Genomic DNA, 12,138 nt, shown 5'->3' with positions numbered 1-12,138 from the left:
GACCAGCAGAGCAGGGGTGCCCGACCGAGGAAGGGTTACCATCACTGCGATCCCTTTAGTGAAGCGACTGTTCTGTCGTGGCGGTGCCCTATTGAAAGGTGCACAGAGCCTTGACAGTTCTCGACGTACAATTTTCCAAGCTTTCTCCTCCGGTGTTGCGAATAATTTTTGTTGGCACTTCCTAAAAAAGAAGGATCACACGTCATACAATAGATGCAGCGAAAGCCGCCCAACAATACTAGCCCTACACGATCGATATTTACTCACCCAATTCTTCTATCTCAGCGCTCCCGCAAGAAGCGTCTGACGTTGTTCTCAGACAAAAGTACACCGCTGTGGGTCGCAATTCGCTGCGCTGCATTACGGACTAGCGTACACGCTCCGAGATGCGACCAGTCAGCTGTTCGGGTTCAACAGAGACTGGCATTTTGTCATCGCTGAACGGCATGAATTGAATACAAATTCGACAAATATGCTGCTACAGCTTGAAAAAGAGGAGCACTTGCGTTTGGTTCTCATTACACTGCGTCAGATTTTGCGTTTTAAGGTTATAAAACAAATTTGCTTTACGTAGCATGGAAGTGTGCCTTTATGAAATGTCGTTTTGCAAATTAGCTTTGCCATACAGCCCCTGAAAGAAGGACAGGGAACACGAATGAAACACCTGCCACACAAAGGGAGCTTTTGATTGGACTATTCGTAAAATATCGTGCATACACACCAACCATATACAGAAGCGTTGACGTAACGCAAGAAGGCATTGGGATAAAAATAGCGATTGCTACAACATCGCTTCCCTGAACGATGAAGTTTCAACAATTTGTTTATCTTAAAATTCACTGCTATATTCCAGAGTGGCGAGTTGGTGCCCTCTAATCATTCTGACTTCGTTCTGCAGAATGGAGATCCCCATAATTTCAATTCTCTGGTCAGAGTGAGACCACTCCTTGAGTGACTGGGCTCATCCATTCCATTCCTTCCATTCCAGCAAATTAAATGCTTTCGCTGTAATTATCTACTACTCGCGCTTCCGTATACCTAGCCAGACAAAAAATTTTTGATCCTAACAACGTAAGAAGTAACGTTAGGTACTATTCTTTTTCGCCACAAGACCACGTATACGCTATGTGGCCTCTGATCCATAATGGGCGTTGTGTGTAACCTTTGAATAACTAATTATTAGAGTGCAGCGATATATGCAGCAATTTTGCAACGTCTCCAATGGAGTGTGTGAGCGCAGCTACTTGAGGAAAAAGCAAACAAGCAAAATAAACAGCGCGATATTCAAGGACAATGCTCCTATCGTGGTAACTAAGTTAAGATCCGAAGTAATCGCTGAAGTCTGCATTTTTGTTGTTTCACATTTACTTGCATATTAATGGGCATAGCTTTCCAGCGCACTTATATGACCGCCTGTTGCCGCATCTTCTAGATGCTCCACAGTGTTCGAAAAAAAAAATATGATGCGATTTTCTTATAACCGTGCAGTTTCGCAGGCAGTCACCGATTGCGACGTGCCCGTTCTTGGCCGGCATCTCACGCTAAATCAAATAATTGCAACTCACTTGCTTTGCTAAATGTTAAGGAATTCACCAAAACTAAGGCCCTAATTAACGTAGCCACTCCTTAAAAGGTTAAAAAATAACTTGTGACTGAATGTACCTGTGTTGAAATGCACTTCAACATTGTAGCGAGCAAAGACTGCCGGATCATCGGAAGTGTAGAATGTACAGAATAATGGATTGCTTATAGTTGCCGTGGCAGAGGTAGTCGCCTATATGGAAATTCTGAAAGAGCAGTTTGAGTAAAACTTGATAAATGTTATACATTCACCAGTCTAGTTCAGCCTCTCAAATTTTTCGGGTTTCTTTAGTCTTGCTTTCAATCACAATTTTTCGTTAGGGACTGTGCGCTCATTCTATTTTAACTCCATTCCGGAATGGGGATCCCATTCTGTACTGGGTGTTTTAAATTTTGAGTGTTCCCGATTCATTACAACTTCTGAGTTGACCCTCCGCAACTCTAGCTCCACTATACAGGGCGAAACTAAAAAACTGGATGACTTCATGGAGCTCTTCGTAACTTTGTTGCTGTGTTCTCCCGCTTGGTGGGCTTATACCAGATGTTTTATAGCCTCGCAGCGCGATTGTCAGCCGCGCCGCTACTCTCGACACCAGGTGGCTGGTGCTAGCGGTATTTGCGGTGTGTGTTCGCATATTGCAGTGTTTTAAGCATGAAATACTTTCAGCTGTCGTTGTCGGTGACCTTCAAGTGTTCTTGAGCCAAAAACCAGAGCCGTTGTCCGGGCACTCAATCGAGATCATCCGGTCAGCCAGTGAAAACTTATGAAAAAACGATCTCTCTCTTCCAACCAATTCTACAGCAGCGCATTACATACGCAAGTTCCTGCCCAAATAACTTATAAAATATTTCTTCCAAGTTTTTCCTAATGTTTATTCATAATGTCACTCAAGCTGTAAGTTTCAGTACGTTGAAGATTTATTTATCATTATCAGTAGGGCGACGTTCAAAGGGCAGAAACAGGCGACCATTCGCAACTCAAATCAACATTAGGGGGCGCTGCGAAGCCTGACCCGGTCTGGCTACACTGTGCAGTATGGCGGCTTTACGGAGGTCCCCGCGTACGCTTTCCTTGGTGAAAACTTTAAGTTTGTTGCACTGCGATGTTAATTCGCGCTGTTTTGTGGGGGGAGAACGGGTAGTGGACGCCGAGCACCTCGTTTTAGTCGGTACCAGTGGTACAAAGAGTAATTAAGTAGAAGTGGTCGCGCGTGTGTGCAAACCTCCGGCGTGACAGCGGACCCGCACGAGATTGTGGTGAGAATCGCCGACGCATTCCGGGACCCATCGATCCTGGAGGCAACGTGTTCGTGCACTGCTGGATTGTCGCAAAAGTGCAAGCACATCTCGGCTGTTTCTCCTGGCACCTTATCCTGGAACATTTGGTGTAGTTGTCAGTCCCTTTAATGTTTCATCTCTACATTGCGTTTCAATGCTGTTCATATTGCAAAGATCGTAGTAAAGTGAAATGTTCATGTGCGTGCACAGTTGTAAGCAGAAGAGATCCTATTATGTGCCGAACTGCAACTTAGCTTCACCTTGTGCTGTGGCGCTTGGGGTTACCTATCACAATACATATCCTGCTTTTTTTTTCTTTTTTTTTTGCCGACATGACTGTTCGTTTCCTATGGCTCATACGTTATTGTTTCACAATTTCTGCTCGAGCAACTGCGTGATATCAGTGGCGACTCAGGCAGAACTCATGAAACCAACTTTTGTTGTCTTTGTTAGTGCCCTTCTTAAAGGTGCCCTGAAACTGGCATGCCGCATAATATAGATATCACGACCACCACAAGCTCTGTTCGCAGGACGATCAGACAGCCGTGTGTATTTATTGGTCTCTGTAAGTGATGTAGCTCCAGGCGTCCATCTCGCGTTTAGAGAGTGCCACACATGCCTGAACCACAAGTAGCAATGTGTAAAAAAAAAACTTGACCAGGACCTTCCTACCTTGCCATGCACCGTGTAGCTTCCAGCACACTAGCTGAGGCGAAAGGAGAAAGCAATGCATCAGTGCAATAACTACTAATTCCGCTTACAGTTCAATGATTCGAAAAATTTTTGCAGCAGGCGGTGTCCTTTTGTAGTGAGGTAACTATGATCAGTCGGAAGTGTTTCAGTGCCCCTTTAAGTGTTAAGTGCTTTAAGTGCATGTTAAACTTTTATGTCACTTACTTTCCATTTATTGATATGTTGATAGTAAGGACAGCTCTATATGCTCTCTGGAGGTCAATAATTATCATTCACTGATGTTAAGTCTGCACAAGTGTCTCCCCATGTTGTATTACCAGTGGTTTAGTTATGCTTCCCAGGACAGCCATTTGCACTGTATTCAACAAACTAGGAAGAAGCATAAATTATGGTACATATACCAGCTGGGGTCATTTGAATCAAACCATTCTTTCAGAGTACTCAACTCGGGTGGCCAAACTTTTTAAATACTCATCGTATGCGGGTTTGACACTGTTCCATGTTACTTCTCATGTTCTGCTTGGCCGGATATACCCTCATATGCTAAAAAGTGCCACAAAAATGGGCTTGAGTAAAACGTATGAGGCAAGTACAGTGAACAAAATATTGAGTGCATGTGGTTTATTTTGTGAAAAAATACAAGTAAGGAAAGGGACAACAAACAGCCATTGAAGAATAACCACAACTCTATGCACACAGATCATAATTGAACTGCAAATATCTCGGAATACCATAAGATGAAAACTTGCATCAGAATGCGTAGTGTAAATCAGCACTTCAATGAAGAATACAAGTTGCAAAAGAATGTGCATTGCTAATTTACAAAAAGTGTGTTGAAGTTGAAGTCTGCAGGTTTGGCCAATGCAAACAAGTGCAGCATGTAGATCACATGGCAACGACCGTGTCTGAAAAGTATGAAGTGGCTGAGTGGCATAAAAAATGCTGGATTTCCAAACAGAAGACCGCACTTACTCTCAAGGCCGCCACGCTTTGATGGAGCCAAGGTCACACGCACAAATGCCTCTATGCAATACAGGCTACTTGCAATATCGCCAGCCATGGCACGACTTCAGGTGAATCACCTAATGCCGAATATGCAAACGTGCCACTGGAATTCATCTTTTGGTGGCACAGCCACAGTTACTTTTAAAATTTCACACATCAACTGAGCAGTCTCTGCAATTATGTTGCTACATGTAGTTAGAGAACAGTTAAAAAGGTGACTCAAGAATGCAGTGGAAATATGCTTCAATTTCACCAATGTCAATGCAATTGTTTTTACACATAACTGGTGCCGTCCTGAAAGTGGATGAATTTTTGTGTAGCACGTCACACGAGCATTCAGAACATCGAATGATGGCAGGCCTGTGAATGTATTTACGTTGCTACTATTTATCGTGTTCACAAACTTCTGTGGAAAAGTACCCGATGTCACTTGGGCAGCCTTGCTTTCTGTAAGCCGTGTCCGTGAAGCCATTTCTAGTAGGAAATTTGCCACGTCTTTTTCTTCTCTTGAGTACTCTGCCATTAATGTCTGGAGGCCAGGTTGGCAAGCACATTCCTGTCACAAAACAAAAGCAAGAGTTGTAATGTCTGACATATCTGACGCGAAATGCAGCTTCTTTTTGTCATTCCAATAATGCACTTCAATGTATTAAATTCAATGTGGGAAGTAGGAAAGCCAGGCTTTTTGCATCAGTTAATTTGCACCCATCACACACCACAATCCTTTCACGAAGTTAATCCAGAAAACATGCTGCCGGCTAGGTAAAGACAGCTACCACATCACAAATATATAGAAAAAATAAATTGCCATATTTGCTATGTCCTTGTCCCTTATGGTGTTTGCAAGGCTTTGGTCCATGCTGTTAGGGGATGGGAAATCGTCTTGCAATGTCAGATAGAGTTCAGTTCAAGAAACCAGTGGTTAAGCAATGTGTGCACAAGTTGCAATTAATGTGCACCCATCACACACCACGTGCTACAATGCTTTTACGATGTAAATCCAGAAAGCATGCAACCGTCTAGGTAAAGACAGCTACCACAACACATACATATACAAAAAGAAATAACCATATTTCCTTTGTCACTTATTTGGTCCATGTTGTTGCGGTCAGGGGATGGGAGATCGTCCTGCAATGTCAGAGTTTAATCCCAAGGAATTAGTGGTGAAGCAATGTGTGCACAAGTTGCAGGCAGCCAATTTACCATGGTGGTCATGCTGACAGGTGCATGGGGCAACACCTTTGCTTCTAATGGGGAGGCAACAGTTTCTTTGCTTGATTCATTCTGTAATGCATTAAAAGGTGTTGACATCTATTGCATGCTTGTAGACATGGTGTATGTACCATAAGCATATAAGTGCTGCACCATGCAGTCAAATTAACTTACTCTGGCTGACCGATACACACGTCGGCGAAGTCTTGCCAGTGAAAGCTCTTTCATATGAGCATCCTTGTTCTCACCATAACATGACGTCCTTGGCAGGTTTTCAGTTGGTACTGCATTTTTTTCAGCCGCTGTCTTTGACATGCTACATCTGAAAAAATAAATGAATTGTTTATGCTTTATTGTGCCTCAATATGGGCTGCACCCAGAATTTTTTTCTTTTTACCTCAGAAACAAGGCCACAATATTTATAAAAAAACATTTGCAGGGAAATGAAGCACGGTTTGAGTGTGCAAGGCTATGCAACGTTGTACACCGAATGTAGCATCTGCAAAACGTAGTTGAAAGCTGCTCATAACGCAAAGTACACAGGTGCAAACACCACCACATGACCGGAGTAGTTTTGCAACTGACTTGGGGATGATTTAATGACACCGATAAAGCTAGCTTAGGTACTAATACTGCACATACATATGCGACACGTCAGTAGACGGCGGACGCCGTAAATTTTCCTCGAAACTAGCAAACGCGTGTAAAATTGACATGTGGCTGTCGCGTAAGTGGCAAACTTCTGCAATGAACGCGATAGGCTCGCCGTCGGTGCGAAATACCAGTGTCATATGGCCACTCTTGAGCACGTCGCAGATTCTCAAGTGCAAGTGGCAAATTCGTAATCAGTCGCGCTGGGAAGTGCCCGCGTGCAGTGCGCCTGTGCTGCAAGTTCATCCGCACCACGCATGATATTTATTCCGCTTTAGCATGCCACATACGTGGCACGTTTACACTCAACACTTCCCGAACTTGCTAGTACATCATTCGTAAACATTTGAATCTCCGACGCACGTGCTGGGCATCAAAAGCCTCCCGAGTTACAGCCGGGTGTAGCCAACGAGCGCAGAGGTGACGTTGCTCGCAGAAACCGCTGTGAAGCGTCGAACATGAGCTCTAATTACAGCCAATGTGGTTAACGAGTGCAGAAGAGACGTTCCTCGGAGAAACCGCTGTGACAGGTCTCGAACCTGTGCTCGAATTTCGCGTTGCGGCTAACATATGCAGCAAATAATGCATAGCCCAATCGCCAGTGCCCGCAATGCGAAACGTGTTTACATAAGGTGACACAGCGCCATGTATAATGGCCACGCACAATGGTCATGCATTAGGGTCGAGTTCACAAGTTCACAATAGTGTCTCACCTGGTAAGGAGAAATTATCCCGTGCAAAATGCCGTGAGCAAACAGTCACTGTAAGCGTCACAGCCTTGCCGATGCGGAGGTTAGCGATCCACCTGGTTCTGCGGCTTCAACCTTTCCACTCGGAGGGAAGTGCGTGAACGGAAATATCGCTGTCCTTCCATCTCGCTGGCACGCACCGAGGAACACAGCAGAACTGCTTGGCCGTTCGCTTTTTCTTTGCTAGCAGCTTCATTCTTCCGTCCGCGACAGCAGCCTCTACGGCACACACGGCGACTGGACCTCCATATTTCGTTTCTCCCTACTGCCGCTAGGTGTCGCATGAATTGCTGGAGTTGCGAATACACTTCGTTGTCATTTGTTTCTTTTTTTTTTTTGCGCTGAGACAGGGTTGTATTTGAACGCCAGGTGTCCGCGAGTATCGCAACGGTGGTGTTGCGTCACCTCGAGAGATGGCGCCACGCTGCGTGGTGCCACGTTCGGGCGGTTTTCTTCTTCTAGCTGGACAGCGCGCGCTGTCGTGCCGCCTGCAGCCGGTTTTATTCTTCTAGCTCGGCAGTGCACATATGTACCGGTGCACAGTATGGGGTTCTGCGGTCTGGACTGGCAGGGTGTGCCGTTGCATACGTGCTTTACATCTATTTTAAGATTGTGGCTAGTATCATCTCCAACCAATCTGATTGCTGGTTGTCATTTCATGCTTACATCTACTTTCAAATACGGCACAGCCAGCACTGTCTTATACGGATTATTGCAGCATCTGCTGAGGTGTTTGCTTTAGACGGTTTCTTACCGCATCTGCTGAGCGGTAAATGACATGGTTACTCGTACGAGCGGCACTGTGCCGTCGTTGACTGCACCAGCAACCAGCGAATGAGGGAGCTGCTCATGCAACATCCCAGCGATATACGTTCTCGGAGACACAAGACGTTTGTGTTTGTGTGGGGTGCATTCAACTGTGTACGCAAGGTTCCTGCGGTGCCTGACAAACGACACTATGGGATAGTGGGTTTAACAGGAAAGGCTAGCTTTCCTATTGTTGTCCCGAACTATGCGATCATGTGCCTTTTGCTTTCCCGCGCTGCGGGCCTGGGAGAGAAGCAAGAAGCATGAAAGTACCGTTTGCGAGCTTTCGGTTCCATTATTTACAGTCTCCTTGGTTCGTTTTCAGGACGGTAAGGCCACGCATGTTAACCCACACCCGCAGCTGCGTTTTGGCTACAAAAGACAGGTAAGCAGACAGCGTTCGGGTGCGCGTGTCGACTTCGTAACTTGCTCAGTGATTGTCCCGTTATCCACAAATAAACAAGACTGCACCGAACATGACGGTTGTTGCGTCCTTTGTTTCCCAAGTAACCACGGATATCCGAATAACCAATAACCGAATATCCAGAAAGGACGTCCGACGGACGTCCTTTCTGGATATTCGGGATGTCCGTGGGATATCCATGAATGTCCGACGTACGTCCGAGGGACGTCCCTGGGAAATCCAAAGGTAATCGCTTTGGCATCCGTAGTACGTCCGACGCGGACATCCAGCATGGACATTCAGGGGACGTTCAGGATATATATATATATATAAATATATAAATATATATATTCATATATATATATTTATTCATATATATATATTTATTCACATATATATATATATATATATATATGTGTGTGTGTGGTTGTGTGTGTGTGTGTGTGTGTGTGTGTGTGTGTGTGTGTGTGTGTGTGTCTTCCCGGGGATATTCCAGATATACACATGCCTTGAAGCGACAATAGTGGCCGGGACACATTCAAGCACCGGACCATTATATATATTACATTGGTCTAATGCTTGAATGCATTCTTGTTTTAAATAAACAAGAAATGAACTTACACCAACTTCCAAATACAATTAAACGTTTATTGTCACCTTATACACATACATAAAAAGACCAATAAGCAGATATATGCGTACTGTTCAAAGAACAAATAAATACACGGATAAAGAAGAAAACTTGCAATTTCAATAGCACAACAACAAGGTAGAGAACAGCAGAACAAAAATACTTATTGCCCACCCTGCTTTGACATTTGAGTTTGCAGCATGGAATAAAAAGAAAGAGCAAAAACACATCAATTAGCATTATTAAGCAGCGAAAGCAACAGAAATGACATGAAGGAATTAATTTTGACTACATCACTTCACTAGCACTCTGCGACACGGGCACAAAAAATGACATTAACTGGCTAATGCCTTAAACTTTAATGTCATTCGCGGGGTGCCACACGGACATGCTTAATGGTATTGCAGCTTAAATGTTATTCGCGACGTAGTGCGTTCTCGTAAGTCAACTTGCCGTCAAATGCGTACTCTCGTTCCCAATGTCTCCACATTCTGACGTGGCTAAACGAACTATTAGTGAAGAACAATCAATATATTCTTCACTTTCTTTAAACAATAGCTCTTTCTCGTGGCGTAGTGCGTTCTTACAATTATTAAAACTCACTTGGCCATCGAATGCGTACTCTCGTTTACAATGTCCCCGCCGTGGCCGTAGTGACCATATTCTCACGATATTAAACAAACTTGTAGATAAAAACAACTAATATATTCTTCACTTTTTTAAAAGGAGCTTTTTATTTTCGTAGAGATCAGCAGGCGATCTTGCCGCTACTGACGGCTACAGCTCTGATCATGAGCGCATTAGCCAGGAGAAGCTGTTTGCCAGGAGAATCAAAGGGCGCCGATGAAGAGTCCGCGGTAGCGAAAACAAACGTAGACTCCGGGGTCCTGCTTACCAGAAAACCCGCATTGACTTGTGCGTACACCTCTCCTAAGGGATCCTGTTCCGTTCTCACAGCGAAGTGAACCATCCGAAGCGTCACGTAGAGTATATCCATCAGGGAAGCAAGGCACATTGTCCTTAGTGCGCGTAGTGTCACAACCACCGTCCTGAACTTCCGATGTCGCCTCGGTGCAGCGACAAGCATCACAAGGCGTGCAAATGTTTGCAGGGACAGCCCGAACGCACATGATAATGCATGCGTGCGGGGTATGCGCGCCACTGCACAGTTCTAGAGTTGCGAATTCTCGAGCTGTTGACTGCTGGCTGCCGGTGCGAGATCCGAAGTCCTCGAATATCGTCTTTGTTTCCAGCGACGCTCTTTTTCGCGCGTGCGGCTTCTCCCGCAGTCTAGGCATCCTGGCACCTGTGAAGAAAACACATTTCAATACCCAAACGAATTAAAAAAGAAATCGATGTAGCTGTCATACCTTGGTAGCTGAGTAGGAGACTTCGGTAGGCACGGAAGGTGACAAACGCTGCTCCGCTGCCCTTAAAACGATCGCAGAATGAAAAATGGCGTGGCGACGATGGCTAGAGCTTGGATTGGATTGGATGACTGCAGCGTTCTGCTTTGCCAAGGCTGTAACACTTCCACGTGCATCTACGCAAACATAAATAGGTTTTTAAAATATTCTATTATTACACAGTGAAATATTTACTTATTCTGGGAATATTCGGTATCTGATTTTCGAGTTTTTAGTTTCTGCTAAAGCTGTCGGCGCCAGAAAAACATAGCCTTTGAGATTACTGTCAATGCATGGCGGCTCTGACGCATTATAGCTTTCGTAATCGCTTTCAACGCACGCAGCCACCAAAAGCGTAGCCTTTGAGATTTGTTTTTGTTACCTATAATGATATTATTGTATGCACAATTGAACACTGCAGACAACTTCCTGTTTTAAGAAACCAGCCAAAAACAGGCGCACACAGGAAACATACGAGAAGACAGGAAAGAGGCTGGAAGAGGCCTGTCTTGTGTATGTTTCCTGCGTCCGTCTTTTTTTTTTGCTGTTTTTTTCTTAATACAATGCACCAACTAGCCCAACAACGTATTTTACTTCCTGTTTCAATGATAAACCTGAACCTACATGTTCGGAGGTCAGGACCAAAACTCTATGATCAGGAACTTTTCATAATGAGGGATAACTTGAGTGCTTGGCTCTGGGTCGAATAAGTGGCTTCAAATGGGCGCTTATATATTCTGCTAGTCATCCACAAGCATTTTTTTTAAAGCAAACTACAAATTGTTAGTATGACCCACCGATAGAAAAAAAAATCGTATTTTAATATTGCGATGTTAAAGTGGGCAGAATTGATATCAAGTTGGAAATATATTTATTTTGCTTTGAAAAAAGAATGAACTGTGTCCGATAGAGAACAAAAATAAACAAATATAATATGAACAAACTAAAATTTCCGGCAATATATTTATGCTAGTTTATATATAACTCACTAGTGTATATCCTGGGCATGCCTATTTATGGACAGCCAGCGGACGTTCAAAATGGGATGTCCCATGGACATCCCGGTGGGATGTCCTTCGGACATCCAAACAGGATATGGACTTCTCCTGTACGTCCCACGGACGTCCGTGTTGGATATCCGGATGGATGGACGTTGGGACTTATGGTGGACGTCCCACGGATATCCGTGGTTACTTGGGTTTTCATGCACATGAATGAGCTGCATTCGAGTACTCGTGACCGGGAAAATAGAAAGCAGCATTTCAAGTATAGAAACACAGCTGTACACGCTTCAATGCCTCTCTTCATTTTTTGTCTTGCTTTTGAGCAATGTGATGGCGCTTGAAGTGCTAGGATTGTGCGATGGTCATACCCAGCCACACGAGAAGCATGCTGAGCCGTTCCTAACTGAGCTTGTGAATACGCAAATTATTGTGCCTTCTCTTGACTGCGAGGGTAAAAATAATAAAGCACCTGTAACTTGCAGCGCACAGGATATGAAAGGTAAAACTTCCATCTCGTGCTTAATGCAATGACCACCTACTTATTTATGTTGCTGAGTGCGTCCGTTGCCAGCGTTAACTAAATGCCGCTTACACATCCTTCGTGTCAGTCTTACATAAACACACAGGAGCTGGAGCTTTCCCTGCGACGGCGAGCAGTGTGTAAAACAGAGAATGCCTTTGTTGTACTTTTTTCAATCTTGGTAAATTAGCGCGCACC

General features: G+C 44.4%; 1 protein-coding gene and 2 long non-coding RNA genes across 5 annotated transcripts in view; all 3 read right to left on the bottom strand.

Annotated features, from left to right (window-relative positions):
• Positions 1-12,138, bottom strand: part of LOC135909359 (uncharacterized) — a 146,242-nt gene that overhangs the window by 24,654 nt on the left and 109,450 nt on the right. The window lies entirely within an intron of this gene.
• Positions 4,114-7,411, bottom strand: LOC135909381 (uncharacterized). The gene is made up of 5 exons (XR_010566703.2): positions 7,134-7,411; positions 5,944-6,091; positions 5,761-5,841; positions 5,626-5,685; positions 4,114-5,113 (listed from the first exon to the last, which is right to left on the bottom strand). It is a non-coding gene; the product is annotated as an uncharacterized lncRNA (long non-coding RNA).
• Positions 9,007-10,479, bottom strand: LOC135909382 (uncharacterized). Its single transcript, XR_010566704.2, has 2 exons — positions 10,381-10,479; positions 9,007-10,316 (listed from the first exon to the last, which is right to left on the bottom strand). It is a non-coding gene; the product is annotated as an uncharacterized lncRNA (long non-coding RNA).

Source organism: Dermacentor albipictus, chromosome 1 (assembly GCF_038994185.2).
Source record: "Dermacentor albipictus isolate Rhodes 1998 colony chromosome 1, USDA_Dalb.pri_finalv2, whole genome shotgun sequence".
NCBI lineage: Eukaryota > Metazoa > Arthropoda > Arachnida > Ixodida > Ixodidae > Dermacentor > Dermacentor albipictus.
Note: the sequence above shows the minus strand (reverse complement) of the source record. Positions and strands in the feature narration are given on the sequence as shown.